This window comes from Canis aureus, chromosome 35 (genome assembly GCF_053574225.1).
Source record: "Canis aureus isolate CA01 chromosome 35, VMU_Caureus_v.1.0, whole genome shotgun sequence".
Classification (NCBI taxonomy): Eukaryota; Metazoa; Chordata; class Mammalia; order Carnivora; family Canidae; genus Canis; species Canis aureus.
This window is the reverse complement of record NC_135645.1, coordinates 29,400,308-29,419,759: the sequence shown is the minus strand read 5'-3', so window position 1 is coordinate 29,419,759 and position 19,452 is coordinate 29,400,308. Positions and strand designations below refer to the sequence as shown.

Here is a 19,452-nt window from a genome sequence, read left to right as displayed (position 1 = left end):
AATCTTGTGTCTCTTCTATGTCTCTCTTTATCTCTGAAGCTGGTGCTTGCTTTGGCAGCACATATGCTAAGTATCTCTGAAGCTTTATCTAAAAGAGTTGTCTACTGTTGCTTTCTGAAATTTACCTTCTGTCATTCACTGCAAACTAGCTAAGGTACTAGTTTCACTGTCATTCACTGCAAACTAGCCTACAGGTACATTATTACCATGTTGGTTTGTAATATTCTTGCTAATGAGTCTAGCAGAAATTTTCCAGTTCTTCATCATCCTTGACCACTCAGTAGCATTAATGCATTCATTTTTCAGAACAGTTCTTGTGGCTTTCATCACATTTTACTTCTCATTTTCTGATTTCATCCTTGGCTACTTTTTTTTTTCTTTAGCATTAATTGTTGGTATTATTCCAGCTCCATCCTCTACCTTCTCCTTTTGTCAGTTTAGATAGTATCCCTGAACCGTCGCATTTACTCCCTTTATTTCAATTGCCATATATATGCTGATGATCAGTCTATGGACCAGATCTTTTTTCTTTGCTTCAAACCTGTGTGTCCAGTTGTCTACAGGATGCCTCTAATTGAATGGCTTAGGCATCCTTAATGCAATGTACATAAGGTTCAATTCACATTTATGTCCCAGATTTAGTCTTTTCCTACTGATCCTATCGTAGTGAATACCATCTTCCTGGTTACCCAATTTAAGGGATTTGATATTATCTTAGCTCTGCTGTTGGGCTTCTCCCTTTCCCCTATCTCCACATTTATTCATTTACCACATTCTGCTAGTCTCACTATGCCCGATCTATGTCCACTTTTAAGTGTTTAGAAGACACCAGTATCTCTTTCTATATTCTGCAATATCCTCAAAGTCAGTTTCTTTTTTCAATCTAATTAATCTGTTTCTCTGCATCGCACCTGACATCATCTTTATAATGCACACACGTGACTGTGTCACTTTCCTGCTTAAAACTTGAATGACCTCTTTTCTTCCGGGTAGAATCCCAAACTCTTGAACAGAGCACACAATCTTTTCATCATCCTCCCATCCTTACTTTTACAACCCCCTCCCCCACTGCTGTCCACGACCTTTTCTGCTGTCCAGCTCCTTGCCTCCAGGTCTTCTGATTGCATCTCCTCTGCCAGGGAACTTCCATGTCCACCTCACTTCTTTCAGTTGGCCCACTTACTACTTACACTGAGGCTGAAGAAGTCTGCTCTGATCTATATACCTGCATTAGGTGCTTGTCTTTTATACCTCATTGCACTGTGTCCTTAGATTTCAAACTCTGTAATGGTTGAGTGACTTTTCTACTCTTTCAGACAATGACTTTCCTTAGGTCAGGCCTGTTTCCTTTTCATGATTGAAACCTCTAATTCTAACATGGTGCCTAACACAGCAAAAATATTTTAGGAAAAGATTATTGATCATCCAAACATTCCTAACTTTTATCATATCTTTAAAATGTACTAGTAAGTATATAATATTACCTGTATCAGTGAATTTCTTATTTTGATAATAAATATCCCATAAAAACTACATAACAAATTTTTACTCATATAATATTTCCTAAAAATGAAATTATATAAGCACATTTAAAAAAATAAGGAATATTTCCTTCATAGTCTGTTTATATGTCAACTCAGTTCCTGTGTTTTTTGTTTTATTAAAGCAAAGTTAGTACTTTATTCAGAATAGTACTGGAAGTCCTAACCATAGCAATCAGATAAGAAAAATAAACAGGAGTCATCTTGGTAAAGAAGAAGTTAAACTATAAATGTTTGCAGATGGTATGATACTGTACAGAGAAAATCCTAAAGACTCCCCAAAAATGTTACCAGAACTGATAAATGAATTTGGTAAAGTTGCAGGATACAAAATTAATATGCAGAAATCAGTAGCATATCTATACACTAAAAATGAAGTAGCAGAAAGAGAAATTACACCGTTTGTAATTGCATCAAAAAGAATAAAATACCTAGAAATAAACTTAAAGAGATGAAAGACCTTGACTCTGCAAACTATAAAACACTAATGAAAGAAGTTGAAGATAATGAAAACACATGGAATGCTCATGGATTGGAAGCATTAATATTGTTAAAATGTCCATAGTACCCAAAAGAATCTACAGATTCGGTGCAATCCCTATTTAAATGCCAATAACATTTTTCACAGAACTAAAATAACACTAAAATTTGTATGAAATCACAAAAGACCTCAAATAGCCAAAGCAATCTTGAGAAAGAAAAACAAAGCTGGACTATCACAATTCCAAATTTCAGGATATACTACAAAGCTGTGTTAACCAAAACATTATGGCACTGGCACACACAAAAAATATAGATAGATAGATAGATAGATAGATAGATCAATGGAATAGAATTGGGAGCCCAGAAATAAATCTACACTTACACACTTACATGGTCAATTAATCTATGACAAAGGAGACAAGAATATACAATGAGGAAAAGATAGTCTCTTTAATAAATGGTGCTGGGAAAATGAGGTAGCTACTAAAAGAATGAAACTACCACCTTTTAAAGACTGCACACACACACTTTAAAAACCAAAAAAACCCCAAAAAACCTCAAAATGGATTAAAGACCTAAATGTGAAACTTGAAAGTAAAAATCCTAGTAAATTCTCTGATACCAACCATTGCAACATTTTCCTAGACATGTCTCCTGAGGCAAGGGAAAGAAAAGCAAAACCAGACTATTGGGACTACATCAAAATAAAAAGCTTTTGCATAGCAGAGGAAATTATCAACAAAACAAAAAGGCAGAAAGGCAATCTACTGGATGGGAGAAGGCATTTCAAATGATATATCCAATACAGGGTTAATATCCAAAATATATAAAGAACATATACAATTCATCACCAAAAAACCAATCCAATTAAAAACTGGACAGAGGACTTGAATAGATATTTTTCCACAAAAGACATAGAGATGCCAACAGACACATGGAAAGATTCTCAACATCACTAATCATCAGGGAAATCAAAACCACAATGAGGGGCGCCTGGGTGGCTCAGTCAGTTAAGTGTCCAACTCTTGATCTCAGCTCAGGCCTTCATCTCAGTGTTGCTTGAGTTCAAGCCCTACTTAAAAACAAACGAACAGGGGCACCTGGGTGGCTCAGTGGTTGAGCATCTGCCTTTGGCTCAGGGCATGACCCCTGGGTCTTGGGATCAAGTCCCACATCGGGCTCCCCGCAGGGAGCCTGCTTCTCCCTCTGCCTGTGTCTCTGCCTCTCTCTCATGAATAAATAAAATCCTTTTTTTTTTTTAAAGACTGCATGTATGCTAGCATATAGAAAGGATATAATTGAAGTAATTATCTAGATTTTTAAAGTTTATTTATTTATGTATTTAAGTAACCTCTACACCCAGTGTGGACCTGGAACTCAAGACTCTGGGATCAAGAGTCCCATGCTCTTCCAACTGAGCCACCCAGGCATGCCTAGATTGTTAAAGTCAAACAAAACAATGAGGGAAACCTTTTTAAATTTGAATTAAAATGGCAAAATTTCTATTTATACATTTTACTTTTCAATTGTACATTTTTTTTGGAAAAAATACTGTATTTTCTTAGTCATCTAAACTTGAAATCCCAAGCCAGTTTTGAGTTTCCTCTCCCACGCCTCCTGCTTATCTGAGCACCTAAACTTATATCCAACCTGTTACCGAGTTCAATAGTTTCTATCTCAATGTCTCAAAATGAATCCATCTGATTCTTCCTTGGCTTTCTCTTCCTCTATCTTCTCGATATGGCTCTTTTGTAGTAACTTCCTCACTAGCCTTCTCCTCACACATAATCCATCATATAGAAAGACTAGTGATGCCATTTATTTACTGCAATGCAAAGATTTTCCATCGTTGAGTCATGAAAAGAGTCCTCAAGCTTACTAGCCACAACCCGTGTAACGTGGCCTCCTACTCTTTCATTAGCTGTCCCTCCACTTCCTTATTTGAACCTGACAGGAAACCAAACCCACACAGTTCAGCCAAACCCCATCCTATGCTTTCCAACCTTTATATTTTTGTTGTAGTGTCTGCTAATTCTTTTCAATGTTCTTATCCGTCTTTCTAAACTCTGGCACAAGCATCTTATGAAAAAGCATCTACTCCACAAGCAGTTCTTGGTCTCCCAACCCAAAGACACCCGTTCTTTGAATCACTTTAACGTTCTCTATCCTCTTACATCACTTATCTTAAAATAGATATTGGTAGGGTTATCTTATTAACAACCCTCTCCTCCCGCCCCAGGCACTAGGTCACAATGATCCTGAGACAATAGTTTCTTTTTTTTTTTTAATAGTTTCTTTTCATAATTTCATCCCCCACAGAGCCTAAGTTGGCACCTTAGAACTGTATTTACTATTTTTTTTTTTTGTGGAAACAGAATTGAATTTTCATTTATTGACATACATTTGAAGAAAGTATTCCATTTATAAAATGAAGTAGAGTATTGAAATGAAGTAGAAGTAAAGAGCTGTTTAGTCAGGATCAAGTATGTTAAGAAAATTTAGTGCTCAGCTTAGGAGTTCTATTTTAGCTAGATTCATTTTTCTCTTTTAACTTCTCTTCATTTTTGCTATATATGTCTTCATGTAGATATAGCAATAACTATTTCTCTTCCCTGATGTCAAAGAATTCTTCCTCTATTTGATTTTCCCTAGGGTTAAGCAGAATGACTTAGAATAAACCAAATTTGACTTGAATCCTTACACATTTCTGAAAATGTCAAAGTTTTAAATTGCACACCTCTGTATAGGATTTGTGAAATCTTGACTTCCAGATTCTGCTTTGAGCAACAAAACACACCATGCTTAAAATCGAGCTCATTTGAAGAACACTGAAAGTAAACTCTCAAAGAAATATTACTCAGAATATCACTTCCTCTCAGACATATCTCAATATGCTCAACATAACCATCTGCAAACTTCTAAGCCAAGTGAATGAGTGGAATTGATATCAGCCAGTGACTTCTCTAAGGGGGGAAAGGTGACAGCATGAATGGAGGATAAATGCTCTATTATCTCTGTATGTTTGTGGGGTACTTTCAGCAGCTGCACTTTCAGGAAGTCATTTCATTAATGGCTTTTTCTGGCAGATATTTCCATAAAATACTAACCTGGATACATTTAATCTTTACATTTTTGGGAGAAAGCTGCTTAATTTGGAGCATGTTCACTTCTGTTGAAATGTTGCTGTTGAAAGCTGCATGCAGATCTTTTGAGAGGCCACATGCTTGAGTCTCTATTTTTAAATTTTCATGACAGCTTTTACACTCTCCTGAGCATGCAGGATCTAAGTTTCTACTGAAGCATGTAATTACCAGCAATGACTTAGCACCTGCCATGTGGTGCCAAGTAATGGCAAGTGGAAGCAATGTCAATAAGAGAAAATTGGCAAGCTGGAGATAGCCAAGTGAGATACTCAGAGACTCACATACTCTGGCAAACATTTCTACTTTTGCTAGTAGCACAAAAGAACTTTATTCACAAGGAAGTTTATGTAATCTTCAGCTTGCCTACATCAGAGAAAATAAAAGGGCTGCTTTATTGTTTAGAATGAAGACATGGCTTCATTCATGAGTTGTGTCCTACTTTTCCAAAACTATTTCCCACCTTCCCTGTCATTTTATGTTGCCTCTAGTACTTGGCTTGCTCCTTTGGATTAGGATAATACCTATAGAAATCAACTCTCAAAACATCTAGCTATGACACGGAAACCCTAGGAATGGGGTTGAAGATGAACCAGTAAGTTAGTCTTCAAGATGTACAGGACTCACCTAAGGGGGTTATTAAAATGGCAAGTTCCTAGGCTAATTCCTCAGAGATTCAGATTCAATAGATCTGGAATAGAGCCCAGAAATCTGAATTTTTTTTTCCTGAAGCACTAAGTCCATGGACTAGACGACAGGAAAGGCACTGCTCTAACTTGAAAAAAAAAAATCAGCTTCTTTCTACTCAAAATGTGATCTGTGGACCAGCAGGAATGTCACCTGGGAGCACGATAGAATCGCAAAATCAGTGGCCCCACCCCACTTATGGGATGAGAATTTGGATTTTGACAAGATGTCCAGGTACCCCGTATTCCCATTCAAGTGTGAGAAGCCCTGCTTTCACAAACACTTCGGATTTGGTTACAGGTGCATAGTGAATTAAATTAGCTATCATTCTGAAGGACAGTAGGACCCAGAAGAGGATCCTTTGGGTGGAAGGGTGGGCTCCCACAATTGGGTCGTCAGGTGGGAACATGGTGGCAGGAGGCTTGAGGCATCTTGGGAACAAGCTGAGGATCGAGCTGGCTATGAAGATAAGCAGGGCAGATCTCACAATGATCCAAGCACTTTTCCATCTAATATTGAAAAGCACTCAACTATATTGCTTATTCTTTAGTTAAAAATATTCTATGTAATTCATGTATATTTTGGATGTTGTTGTGATAAATTATTATAGTCTGGTCATTATGCTGTAATGTTTGATGGCTAGGACAGACGGATGCTTTCTGAGGCCTTCTTTTTTTGAAGTTTGTACAGATTGACACATAGTTGCTGAATAATTCAGGGTGGAAATATCTGATATTCTTTAGGTAGCCGTGATCTTTAGGCCTGTCCACAGATGCATTTTGCCGGTGTCAAATGATCTCAATTAAGATTAAAGTTTCAAGCAAATCATCGAAGCTATGTTCTCTGAATGAGTCTTGAATCTTGGTGAAATGAATTCAGCTATTTTAAGCATCTATAAAGCAGAATAAATTATATGATAATAAATTAAATCACATAACCTAATGAATGTACTTCTTGTCACTTAGCGAGATAACTATTACAAGCTAAATACTAAAAGCTGTGTGTTTAATTGATAAAAGCACATTTACTGCATTAGAAATACATAAAGTTACCCTGCAATGTCACTGACACATAGAGTTCTGTCTCATTAATTCCAGAGACCCTGGGCAAGTTTTACGGTAATTTTGATACATTAAATTTCTTGGTGTTTTAATTTGGATTTTGTAATCTTTTTTTTTTTTGCCCAATAATTATTAACCTCACAAATGCTAGATTTGTAATTAATTGGTATTTAATTAGTATATAACCAGTAAAGTTATAATCTCTAAATGAAGTTTTATTTCATTTAAAATAATTGCTCATTTTAATTTAAATTTTTTTTCACAGTAGTAGTGAGAGTTTTTATGCATGGCATAATGAACTTGGTCATTCTTCCTAACTGAACAAGCAAGTAATCTCCTTTCAGGTTTAGTGCAGGGATTTAGGCTTCATTCTTGATGGAAAAGATACTCTGAAGTTTTATTTTCCTTCCAGAAAATAAATCCAAATCACATATTTTCTTCCTTTGGGAACTTAAATAGAATAATTGTTTGGTTTATGACATTATAATTAATGAATAAAAGATAAAAACAGTTGAAAACCAAGAGGTGTAATTCTACTTTCAATGCCCTGATCTAGGCAGTATTCTTATCCCTCAATGAAAAGAGACAGAATCATACATATTTATTTATTTTTTGATGTATCACTCTTTCCTTAATTTCCATAATGAGAAGAATCACCTGTGGTACTTGTTTAAAAATACCACTTCCTGGCGCTCTCTGGGAGATTCTGATTTACTGGGACTGGGATAAACCTTGACATTTGTATTTGTATCAAGGACCTACAAATACAAGTGATTATTTAAATCACCAGAGAATGCTGGGAAACATTGTTTTTATACTAAGACCCAGAAAAAAGGAAATTCAAAATCACTTGTGCCAAAACAAAGTATAGATCTGTGCTCCAAAACTTAGGTGTATGTTAGGAATCCTCTTTTGAAAATCCTGAAGGCCAAGGCACATCCAGACCAATTAGACCGTACTCTCTAAAGTGGGATGCAAGGATCAAAATGAGTCATTTAGGAACTACCTCATAAAGGGTGTACCAAGTCCATAGTTTCAATTATAGAGTCATTGCCTATTCATTGAGACAACATAATACAAAAACACTGAAATAGGAATCTAAAGCAGTGGTTTTAAAATTTGAGCTTCTATCAGAATCACAGGGAAGACTAGTCAACATAGACTGGTTAACTCTACCCAAGAGTTTCTATTAGTAGGTTTTGAATGGAGCCCAAGATCTTGCATCTCTAATAAGTTCTAGGTAAAGCTGATACTATTGACCCAGGAAACACATTTGAGAACCCATGTTCTAGGGAAGGATGAGAGATGTCAAATGAGGGCATGGTGGGACCAAATTAGATGGAGCTCAATCCTGGGGGAAATGTTAATCTGCTAGACTATCTCCTACATGGCATTATAATATAAATAGCTAACTGTAATAGAGTACCTACTATGTGCCAGATGTTCTAAACATTATTTTTATGGTCATTAAAAAATAATAGTCATTTATTTTTAAAAATAATACTACATGACAGATATGCTATAATTATTTCTTTCTTTTTCTTTTCTTTTTTTTTATTCTTTCTTTCTTTCTTTTTTTTTTAAAGGCTCCACATTCGATATGGAGTGGGGCTTTAACTCATGACCCTGAGGTCAAGAGTTGCATGCTCTACTGACTGAGCCAGCCAGGTGCCCCTATCATGGTTTCTATTTTACAGTTGTGGAAGTTGAAGTACAAGGAGGTTAAGTAACTTATTCAAGGCAATGCAGTTAGTAAACTGTAAGAGCTGGAACTGGAATCTAGATGGTCTGGCTCCAGGGTTCACGCAGTTAACCACTGTTGCACTCAGGGAGGTGAAGATGGACAAGATTTGTTCAGACTATAGATGTTTATAGAAGATTTAGAACTCTCTAGCTTTCTCTCTTTCACTATCCCCAAGAGAGAATTCTAGAGAAATATTTTGGGAAACTAAATATCTGGACCAGAAACCAAAGTAAAGGGAAAGAAGGCAGCCAGATCCAGAAACAACTTACATGTATAAGAGTAGGAGGAAGACCAATTTAAGAAGGAGTTTAAAATATTATAACTCTGTTGTGCCTTTCTGTAAGAGTATGGAAATAAAAGACAAACCACTGGGGGTAAATACTACCACTGTAGAAAAAGACATGACATAAATGATGTTCAAGGGCTGAAACATGCATCCACCTCAAAATAACTGTATCTGGAGAGGTTTTGGCTTTCATTAGGCCCGCAAGAATACAGGCGTTGGCAACAGCTATTGCAGTTTCATCTTTATGAATCCGTAAAGGTGATTTTCAGTTAGGAAGATTCCTGCACTTATCAATTTTTTCTTTCAACCATCAAAAATTTATCTACTACGTGTTCAGCATCTAGACACTGAGGATTCAGCAGTGAATAAATTAGAACATGTTCCTGTTGGGACAGCACTTATATCCTAGTAAGGGAAGTGGCTACTTATTTAGTAAATAAAATACTTGTAATAATTTAGATGTTGAGAACATTGTTTTAGAGAAAAAGCAGGATGATGGGGGCATGCAGAGAATATGATAGATGATAACACCATTTGCTCATATAGTCAGGGAAGTCCCTGATAAGCTGATAATGAACAAAAATCTCAAAGAAATGTATTGTGAGGGGAAAGGATAAATGAGACCTTAGAGGCCTAGAACTAGTCACCTGGTTTCACAAAATGAAATGCAGGTGCCCATGTTATGCATAGCTGGGCCCAATGACAATGCATTCCTTTTTGCACCTGAAGAAACCAATGTCCACAGGAAAGAAATCACCCAAACAGGACTGTAGGCTAATTTCCCAAGGACAAGGCTTACCTTCTCTACACCTGGCAAGTGGGCTGCATGGGATTCTTGCCGATATAATTCCTACGGGCTATAAATGGGTGCTAACTGGAAATATATATTTATATATATTACATTATACAGCATATTTTATATAAAATATATTTTATATAATATATATTTATAAAATATATAAAATATATAAAATATATAATGTAATATATTATACAGCATATTTTATATAAAATATATTTTATATAATATATATTTATAAAATGTATAAAATATATAAAATATATAATGTAATATATATAAATTATAGATGTCGATAGGTCTAGATATTCCAGGCTTTGCTTTTGCTTATCCTGGAAGAGAAGGAACTGTAGAGATTGCAGGTCAGTTTTGAATAGAAAATTCTCTATCAACTTGACCTACCAAGATATGTTTCTTTTGATCAACAGAAACGTTTTACTGCTAATGTGCAAGAAAGAGCAAGAAGATACAACATCCCATGAGCATATTACATTCTTTGACTCACTGAGCTGTGTTTTCACTGTAGATTGGAATGGGAAATTAAAACATTTCATGTTTAAAATAGATGGTGGTGGGATTCGAAAAGCTGGTTTAGTCAATTAAATACATTGAATATGAGACGGTACAGTGGGAAATGCACATATATTTCTTTTATTTTGTCTGACTTCATTATCCTGGGACCAGGATCCAATTCGTACATTCCAGGTGAGGAAGGTATCATCGTGTATGACATGCTATCCCAGCCATTAACTTGGGGCATATTCCTAAAGAACTTTGGGGGTAGGTATTAGTTTTGTGCCATAAAATCAAATTAGGGTTAAGTGTGAATGGAATCCCATTGGCAAACTGTAAAGATAGTCTCTGATTTTTTTACCTTTAAAAATCTATGATATCTTCCTGGAAATAGGGCATAGGAGAGACATTGGCGTGTCCGTTCTTATTGTTTGTTTTATGGGTAAGCATTAGATTCCAACCAGAGAACCCCACCATGGTGGGAGGATATGGCTGAAAGCAGGTACTAAATGGAAAGGTGGAAAGAGAGGCACATGGGAAGGGTACCCAAGAAGGGATGCAGTTATACTAGTCCCAAGAGACAGAGTTAGAGTAAGAAAATACCGCTTGTAACGAACCCTCTCGGATCTCATGATGACTAGTGGCTGATGTTGGGAGAAGCCACTTGAATTGCTTTGCGCAGAGAAGAGAAACAGATGCTTGGTGAGTTAAGGGTTCTTCCTAAAAACACTTCGTTATAATGAAAGTCTGTCATATCAACTTGCCAGAAGCTGGCTGGAACTACAGTGTGGCTTACAAATTATAGCTTTCATTTACCACTTTGGGTTTTTTCAAGTATCCTAAGAGAAATACTACCACAAATTGAAAGGGAGAATGTTACCCGAGTCTACATATATTTAAAATGAAGAAAATCACACAGATAAAATTCTCTGACTGCAGTGGAATTAAATTAGCCGTGAATAAAAACAAAATAACCAGGAACCCCCCCACCCCGGCCAAGTACTTGGAGATTAAAATATCCAATGTCAACAATACGTGTGATGGCTTGATCATTACTGGCAGACGCCAGGGGTTGTAAGAGATTTTAGGAGGATTCAGTAACTAGGACAGGCTAGAATGTGGACTCCTATCGTCATGATTAAAACAACCTGCTAACTTCGCTTTCAGGCCAAATTTGAGTAACTCTATTACACTTCCGTCCTATAAACAATCAGAAAAACAGATAAAATATGTGAAACTAATGTCTTCAGACATTGGACTAAGCATAGCACAGCACTGTGATGAAAAAAAAAGGAAGGAAAATAAGATGAACCCTGTGATTGCCCTCTCCCTCTGCCTAGATGCTCTTCGGCTAAGTGCCCGATGTCCGTGTGTGTATGGGAGGGAGGGGTATTGGCTCCTGAGAAGAATATGGTGGGCTTGCTAAGCTAGGCAGACAGAGATTGGAGGTCAGGAAGACTGAGTGGTTGGTAGGTGCATGCAGAGTCCTGGAGATGAACGTAGAGAAGATTCTCTTCGAAACTGTTGCCGGACACCCATCTGGGCATCCGCAAGTGAACGTGCGTGAGGCCAGCCAGAAACTCTTGGATGCTTGTAATTTGAATCATTTCTCAAAGTATACGAGGCTGAAAGATGTGTAAGGTCTGAGTAGGTTGAAGACCCCTAAGAATATCTGGGGTGTTTAATTAAGATCCTGGAAGAGTCGAACTTCACTAGTAGACCCAGAGTAAAGGATACACACCTGACTAATCCCGACAAAGCTCAAAGACAAGGCTCAAAAGGATAAAGCTGACCCACAACTTATTTAACTATCCTCCACAAAGTTTAACATTCTTTACAGAAAAACAGCAAAACCCAGAATAAAGATAAGAATCAGAAACAGTCAAGCCAGAAAGCAGTGGAATAACATTTTGAAAGTGTTGGTGAAATAAAACAAAACAAAATACATTGTTAACCTAGAAATCTCTATCCACTGAAAACATCCTTAATAAAGGATAAAGGCAAAATAAAAATATTTTCAGACCAGTGAAAGGTGAAAGATTTTAATTCCAGAAGACCTGAATGAGAAAGTTAAAGGAAATTCCTCAGGCAAGAGAAAATGATGCCAAATGGATACTCAGATTTATAAAAAGGAATAAAGAGTGCCAGAAGTTGTGAATATGTGGGTAATTAAAAAAAAACATATTTCTCTATATTAAAAAATTCTTTAAAATATAATTCACTTTTAGATTGCCTGGGTGGCTCAGTCAGTTAAGCATCTGTCTTCGGCTCAGGTCATGACCCTGGGATCTTGGGACTGCGCCCCTCAGCGGGGAGCCTGCTTCTCCCTGCTTCTCTGTCCCCCTCTGCCCCTCCCCCTGCTTGTGCTTTCTCTCTCTCAAAAATAAAAAAAAAACTTTCAAAAGAATATGTCACTTTTTAGTGAAGTTATAACAGTGATAATCCTTGAAAGCAACCACAGAGTTGGAGAAAATACTTGCTATCCCCAAGAGAAATTCTAGGGTACTTGAGGAGTCTTTACTTTCTTTGGTGCTCTGCAGTTTGAACTATACTTTTGCTACAGGTATATGATCATAGGGAGGGGTTTATAATCAAATGTGAGGATATCTGTGTTATTGGCATTTTTATTATTTGAGTCTTTAAGTATTTGTATAGTCCAGACTTTTTTTTTTTTTTTTTCTTTTCTGTAAAGAGCCAGATAGTAGTATTTTAGATTTTGAGCACCATGCATTTTTGGCAATGACTATTCAAATCTGTCATGTGCTGTCATAGGCAGTATGTAAATGAATGGGCAGAGCCAGATTTGGCCTATGGCTAATTGTTTGCCAATCCCTGGATCTCATTGTCTATCCTGTGATGAATTTTATTAGGCACAAGAGTTGGATATGGTGGAGCCGAGAAATCAAAGAGGGAGTTCATTTCTTTTAAGGAGTCCATAGGTATTTTATATTCCATATCTTATATTTACATCTTCTGAAGTCACTGAGGACTCTAAAGCTGTTTTTTATTGTTTCAACTGACTTTTCCATTCATGGTAGCTGCTTTCATCGTTTATTCGGTAGGTTGTGATTGCGATTGTGAACTGCACTTGATTTGTAGGAATTTGGGGCCTGGATTGAAGGTGCATTTTCAGACGATTTGTATTTGCTTCTTCTGGTCACCAAGGTGTGTGAAGGATCTATGACCATTTAAATTTTTCAGTTTGAGGTTTTCCCAACTGTGATACTAGTGAACCCTAGGGTAAGAATAGATTTACGATGGTAAATATCCAGGGAGGATTTTATTAGTAGTGTTTTTGTGGTTATCATCATCTTCGCCATCATCATCATCATCATCAATCTCTTCCATCCAGAGCCCTGACCAATATTGGTAAGTTACTTACCATTTCTCTTTATTGCTCAATGGAGTTTTTCTGGGCACCCTTTCTCTAAGTGGACTCAAGTTCAGGAGCTCCATTTTGCAAGGGACCTCAAGGGACCTCAAACCTAGTCCCCTATTCTTCATGCAGCTTCTAATCTCCACATTTTCCAAATAACTATCGTTAATTTGTTGAGTGTATCCATCTATCCCATTCTTATGCCTGTCCGTCACTTGGTTTTGAACTTAAATTTGGAATATCAATACAATTTATTAGGCTGCCTATAGATCCGACGCTTTTAAAATTATGAACCCCCTCATAATAAAAATGTTCTTGTGTCATACACACACACCCACACAATTATATATGATGCACATGTACTCTGGAGACAATCTGTGGCTTTCTTAGAATCAAGCTTTAAGGATTTCTGTTAATTATTAAATTATTTAAAGTTTGAGTGAGCTGTTTTGATTAAAATCAAATTCAAAATTAAATTGCATTACAGTAATTGTAATTTTTGAGTGTCGAATAGAAGACTTGATATATAAATGGGATCTTGTGGGTATGTTGGGGTGGGAGAAAATATGAAGAACGATTAGAGGCTTTCCACTTATAAATGGAAGTGGCATTATTGGCAATAAGCAAAGTACTCTGGTTGCTTTGATAATTATGTGGCGGTGTTTCCTGCTCTAGATGAGTTGATGGTTTGAAGGAACAATGATCAAGGGAAGGTTAATGTAGTTCCTTTATCCATTCTTTTTTGTTTATTGATGTCTAGGAAATTTTTGCTTTAACAGTGTGTTCTTTGGGATATACAGAAATGAAGTAAGGGCTTCATGAGCATCCTAAGTCAAAAGATAAATATTTTCACTGAATCCATAGGTTCAATAGAATAGTTAGGATTGTATATTAAAGTGTCTACAAGCATTTTATCTATTAAGTGTTTTGTCGAGGCTCACATCAATATACATTTTTTAAGTGACATTAATTAGAGTAGCATTTTAAAATGTCTTGGTAATGGATTTTTAAAGAACAGTATTATGGTTAAATGAATCGACAACGGCCTGGGTTCAAGTTAGTGAAACAGGTTTCTTTATAGAATAATTTTTTAGAAACTTTAAAATGCAAATGGGCTACCGTGAGTCCCTAAAATGAGGTATAACAAGCTGCATTTTGTACTCCCATTTAAACATGAAATCCTTTTCTCTTGGTGCTTCTCCTGGGACAATAGGTTTAAGACTTATCTGTCTCCCTTTATACTACTTTTCTTTCTATTGAAATATGAAAGAAAATTTACACATGTTCATGTCATGAATATTTATTCTTCTTTATTAAATATATAGACATTTAAATAATTAGCACTTAAAATGGAAACTATGAACATAAGAGTAAGTTGGTTTTTCGTATAAATCTAAATTATCAGGATGACTAATTTAATAAGCAGAATCTGTCAAATCAGACCTGCTCATTACGATTCATCCCAAGTCTCTCAAGACAATTTATGCGTGGCAGACACGAGGACCAAAATGCTCACTGCCAAATCCCCCAAATGCCTAGAAATGCTCTTGCCTAAAACCTACGTGTTAAGTGTAAAACATGTTTTCCTTTAGGAGTTGGATTGACTAAGTGAAACCTGAAGTTTAAGATGCTAATAACAAATGTTAACACCGCGTCTCCTGCAGTAACGATGTGTCATTTATTACCTACGAAGAAAACTCATAATTACATTTAATAAAACTCAATAATGAAACCTTAAGTACTATCTTACAGATTTTATTATTATTTTTTATTTATTCATGAGAGACAGAGAGAGAGAGAGAGAGAGGCAGAGACACAGGCAGAGGGAGAAGCAGGCTCCCTGCGGGAAGCTGGACGTGGGACTCGATCCCGGGACCCCGGGTCACACCGTGGGCAGAAGGCAGGCGCTCAGCCTCTGAGCCCCCCGGGCGCCCCTGATCTTGCATATTTTAAAACACATTACTAAAGTCTTTGAAAATACTGCATCTCCTGCGCTGAGCGCCCCGCAGCCTCCAGGGGTGTGACTATCGCTTGGTTTATGGCCTTACCCCTATCACTATCTGGGAAGTTTCAAGCACCTCTTCGCTGTCGAGCGGGTTCGTGCAGTGGCTCGACCAGAGCATGCTTCACCCCCATCGCATCACAGCCGGTAAAAAACAAATTAGCACGCGGTGGGGGGAGCTCAGCTTCCCCCTGCCTCCAGGTCCTGCTGAGGAGGGGGGTCCTGGCTCTCCTCCCTTGCCCAAAGCCCCATGGAGCCCCCCGTACTCTGTCGTTCAGGACTCATGGGTGGGGGGGCTCAGCCTGGCCTGGCGGTTTGCCGCCTTCCCTTATTTACTGGGGAGCGGGCCACCCCGCGGAGGGCACTGTGGCTCTAACGGGGGAAATGAAAACAACCCGAGGACAGTCTTCTTTGCAGAATTTTGGCTTCATCTCCTTCTTGGCTTTACTTCAGCTGCCTCTGGGCTCCTGTCTTTGGCTCCTCGCGAGGAAGACAGTCACTTGTGTTCCTTCCGTTGGCCGACTGGCTGTCAACCCGCAATCTTCAGGGGCCCGACCTGAGGTTCGTGGCCTGCACCCGCCTCTTGCCCCAGTGACAGTAACCGTGTCTCTTTGCTATTTCTCTTCTCCTTAAATGTGTCCCACGACACACATTTGCGCATCCAGGGCATCTATGTAGTTTCACCTTAAACTTTTGTGTATTATCTAAGGAATGGCTTTGGTAAACTCAGGAAGTTAGGACTCCATGGTAGACAATGGCCTGGAAGGTCCACGTGAAAGTATTTTAACCTATATATTTAATAAACATATAAATATAATGTATAATCACGTCCCACACAATTTTCTTCTGTGTTTTGCAGTATCCAGATACATAGAGATGTCTAGAGTATGGGTTTAAAAAATAATCTCGTGTTGGGGCGCCCGAGTGGCTCAGTGGGTTAAGTGTCTGACTCTTGATTTCAGCTCAGGTCATGATCCCAGGGTCATGAGATCGAGCCCTGTGTAGGGTGCCGCACTGGGTGTGGAGCCTGTTTGTGATTCTCTCTCTTCCTCTGCCCCTTGCCCCTTATTTATTTAAATGAATAAATCTTTTAAAAAACTATGTTGGTCTAGCATCTTTACTTAACAATTTAAATTTGTAAACAAAAGAGCTTAAAAAGGCTATTATATTTTTTCTGTTAATTTTTTTTTACTTTATTAAGAATAATACCAGAACACATGTGTTTAGTTGTTTTTTTTTTTTTTTTAATTTTCATTTATTTATGATAGTCACACACAGAGAGAGAGAGAGAGAGAGGCAGAGACACAGGCAGAGGGAGAAGCAGGCTCCATGCACTGGGAGCCCGACGTGGGATTCGATCCCGGGTCTCCAGGATCGCGCCCTGGGCCAAAGGCAGGCGCTAAACTGCTGAGCCACCCAGGGATCCCTAGTTGTTCTTTTTGTAATGCAGTGGTATCCCCCAAATCTGTAAGTAACATACTTAAGATGTGTGGTCACCCTCCAGTGACTTCACATTAATAGCTAACAAAATTATTATTCAATTTTCTGTTACAACTGAGAAATCAGTGTATAAAAGTGCAGAAGTGAGTATTTCCTTATGGTACGTTACTGTGTGCATCTTTTGAAAATGAAGTCTATGCCCAGATATGAATTCTTATAAAGAATTACAAAAGTCACATGACTATTCCAGCAACCATAAAAAGTGCGTTTTTTATAGAAAATCATCATTAAGTTCTGACCAGTGTTTTAAATAAATTTTATGTAACTAAAACCCCACCCCACCAACCGAAATCACATTGGTGATAACAGAAGGGAAGAGTGGCAAACTATATTATGGGCATCAACTCCAGGAAGGTCAAGGTACCAACCTTGGATTAATACGAGGAGGGCTTCATAACTTAAGAGACTCGAAAACACGCAAGTTGCCTGACGGTCCTAACTGTGATGAAAATCATCCACTGAAGTGGGTATTATTGTAAATCTTTGTCTACATGACAGATTTACATCTCCTTACCTCCATAAAATTCACCGTTAATGGCACAACACCTATTAAGCTGAGATATTTCTAGGTGTAGTACGTCATGGTATTTTCCTGTATAGTTTACATTATTCTTGGCATTTCACTGCCTGTCTCATGAGATGGCTGAGAAGGAAAATATAGTAACTTGCACTCACTTCTCAAGGACAAAATGCCACATCTTACCAGGGGAAACAGAAAGTGAAAAGCAAATACTGAGCACAACAAGGCTGAAAAATGTGGCACCTGAGAAATCTGGAGACTTTCGGGGGAAGACAATTTTGTTTTGTGTAACGCAATTTTAATACATTACCCAATTCCCAGTTTGGGGGGCTTTTTCAAAAAGGGACAAATAAACATTTGCAAAAGCTCATTGTTTGAGCTGGACGTAGACAGGTCGGAAAATATGAGCTTTGACATAAAACCCCGTCTCCGGGCTTAAGCTTCCACCAGTGCTTGTGCAGGGAGGCCCCGGGGCCTCAAAAACACTTGGGGAACCTGCGGCCGCACTTTCTTACAACACAGGCCAAGCAGGCTTTGGGTAACGCGGGCGATTAAAAGGTCCCGGCTGTCCCGTGAGATGCGCCAGGGCGCTGAGGGCGCGGGGCCTGATGCCCCAGGCCTGCCCACCCGCGGCCGCAGCGCAACCCGCCGGCCCCTTTTTCTCTCTTAGGAGAAACAGTTAAACAGTTACAAGCCTGCTCTTAACTTCGGACGCGTTGTTGGGAAGGTCTGGGCCGTCAGGTAAGGCAGAAAATTCTATAAACCGATACCCCTGGATTGTTTGCGGCCCGAAGGGGAGGTTTCAACCCCGACTGCAGCCTTGCGCCTCTGCGGGGGGCCGGTGGTGTTTCCTCAGGCGGAGCCTGGCGTTGGAGCCGCGCAGGTGCACGTCACAGTGCATGTCGCAGGTGCACGTCCCAGTGCACGTCGCAGTGCACGTCGCAGGTGCACGTCGGTGCCGCGCCTCTCGGGCGGCCCTCGGCGGGCCCAGTCCCGGGGGCAGGTGTTCTTCCGAGAACCTTCTCCCGACGCCAGGTGAGGAGCCAGGGTGGCTTCCCGCGGCGCTAGCTCTGGGGAGGGCCGTGGAGCGGAAGGCCTCGCCGTCGCCGGGCGCCTTTCCTCCGTGGAGCCGAGAAACCGGAGGATGGACTCCTCGGGATTCTGAGCGAATGGTCGGCAGGAGCGCTTGTCCTCCTCCTGGGGCTCGCACGGAGCGCCGCTGGGTCCCCCGGCTTCTCGCCCGGCGCGGGGGAGAGGGGCTCCCGGCCCAGGGTAAGGGGGACCTCGGGGGGGAGGAAGGGAGGGGGGCTCGGGGCCCGGGAGAGGGGAGCTCGGGGATGGGGGGGCTCGGGGCCCGGGGGGAGGGGAGCTCGGGGCCCAGGGGGTGGACCTTGGAGCCCGGGGGGCTTAGGGGGCGCTCGGGGCCCAGGGGAAGGGGGGGAAGGGGGGACCTCGGGGGCGGGGGTGGGGAGGAAGGGAGGGGGGCTCGGGGCCCTGGCCCGGGGTGGGCTTAGGGGGCGCTCGGGGCCCAGGGGAACGGCGGGCCTCGGTGGGGGGCCCGGGGCCGGGATGCGCTGCGGTCTGCGCGCCGCTGCGTGACGGCGGTGGGGATGGCGGGGCCGCCTCGCCTGGCAGCGCCTGCGGAGACCACGGTGGGGCAGGGTCGGCGCGTCCGCGGCCTCCGGAGGCGTTTCCTGCAGAGCGTGGGGCGCGCGCGGTGCCGCGGCCCTGACACCCGTCCCCGGCCTCCCGTGCACCGAGCGAGGAGGCGCCGGCGCGGCCGCCCGACGGTCCCTGGGA

The 19,452-nt window shown here is 40.1% G+C and overlaps 1 long non-coding RNA gene across 7 annotated transcripts in view; it reads left to right on the top strand.

Moving 5' to 3' along the window:
- Positions 1-19,452, top strand: part of LOC144305554 (uncharacterized) — a 124,235-nt gene that overhangs the window by 15,024 nt on the left and 89,759 nt on the right. The window contains exon 1 of one of the 7 annotated variants that reach the window (XR_013372553.1): positions 18,578-18,687. The exons of 1 other annotated variant lie outside the window; for it this stretch is intronic. This is a non-coding gene — a long non-coding RNA (uncharacterized LOC144305554). Of the gene's footprint in view, positions 1-18,577; positions 18,925-19,452 lie in introns of those variants that run through there. 5 more of the 7 variants (XR_013372554.1, XR_013372549.1, XR_013372551.1 and 2 more) reach the window with 5 other exon arrangements.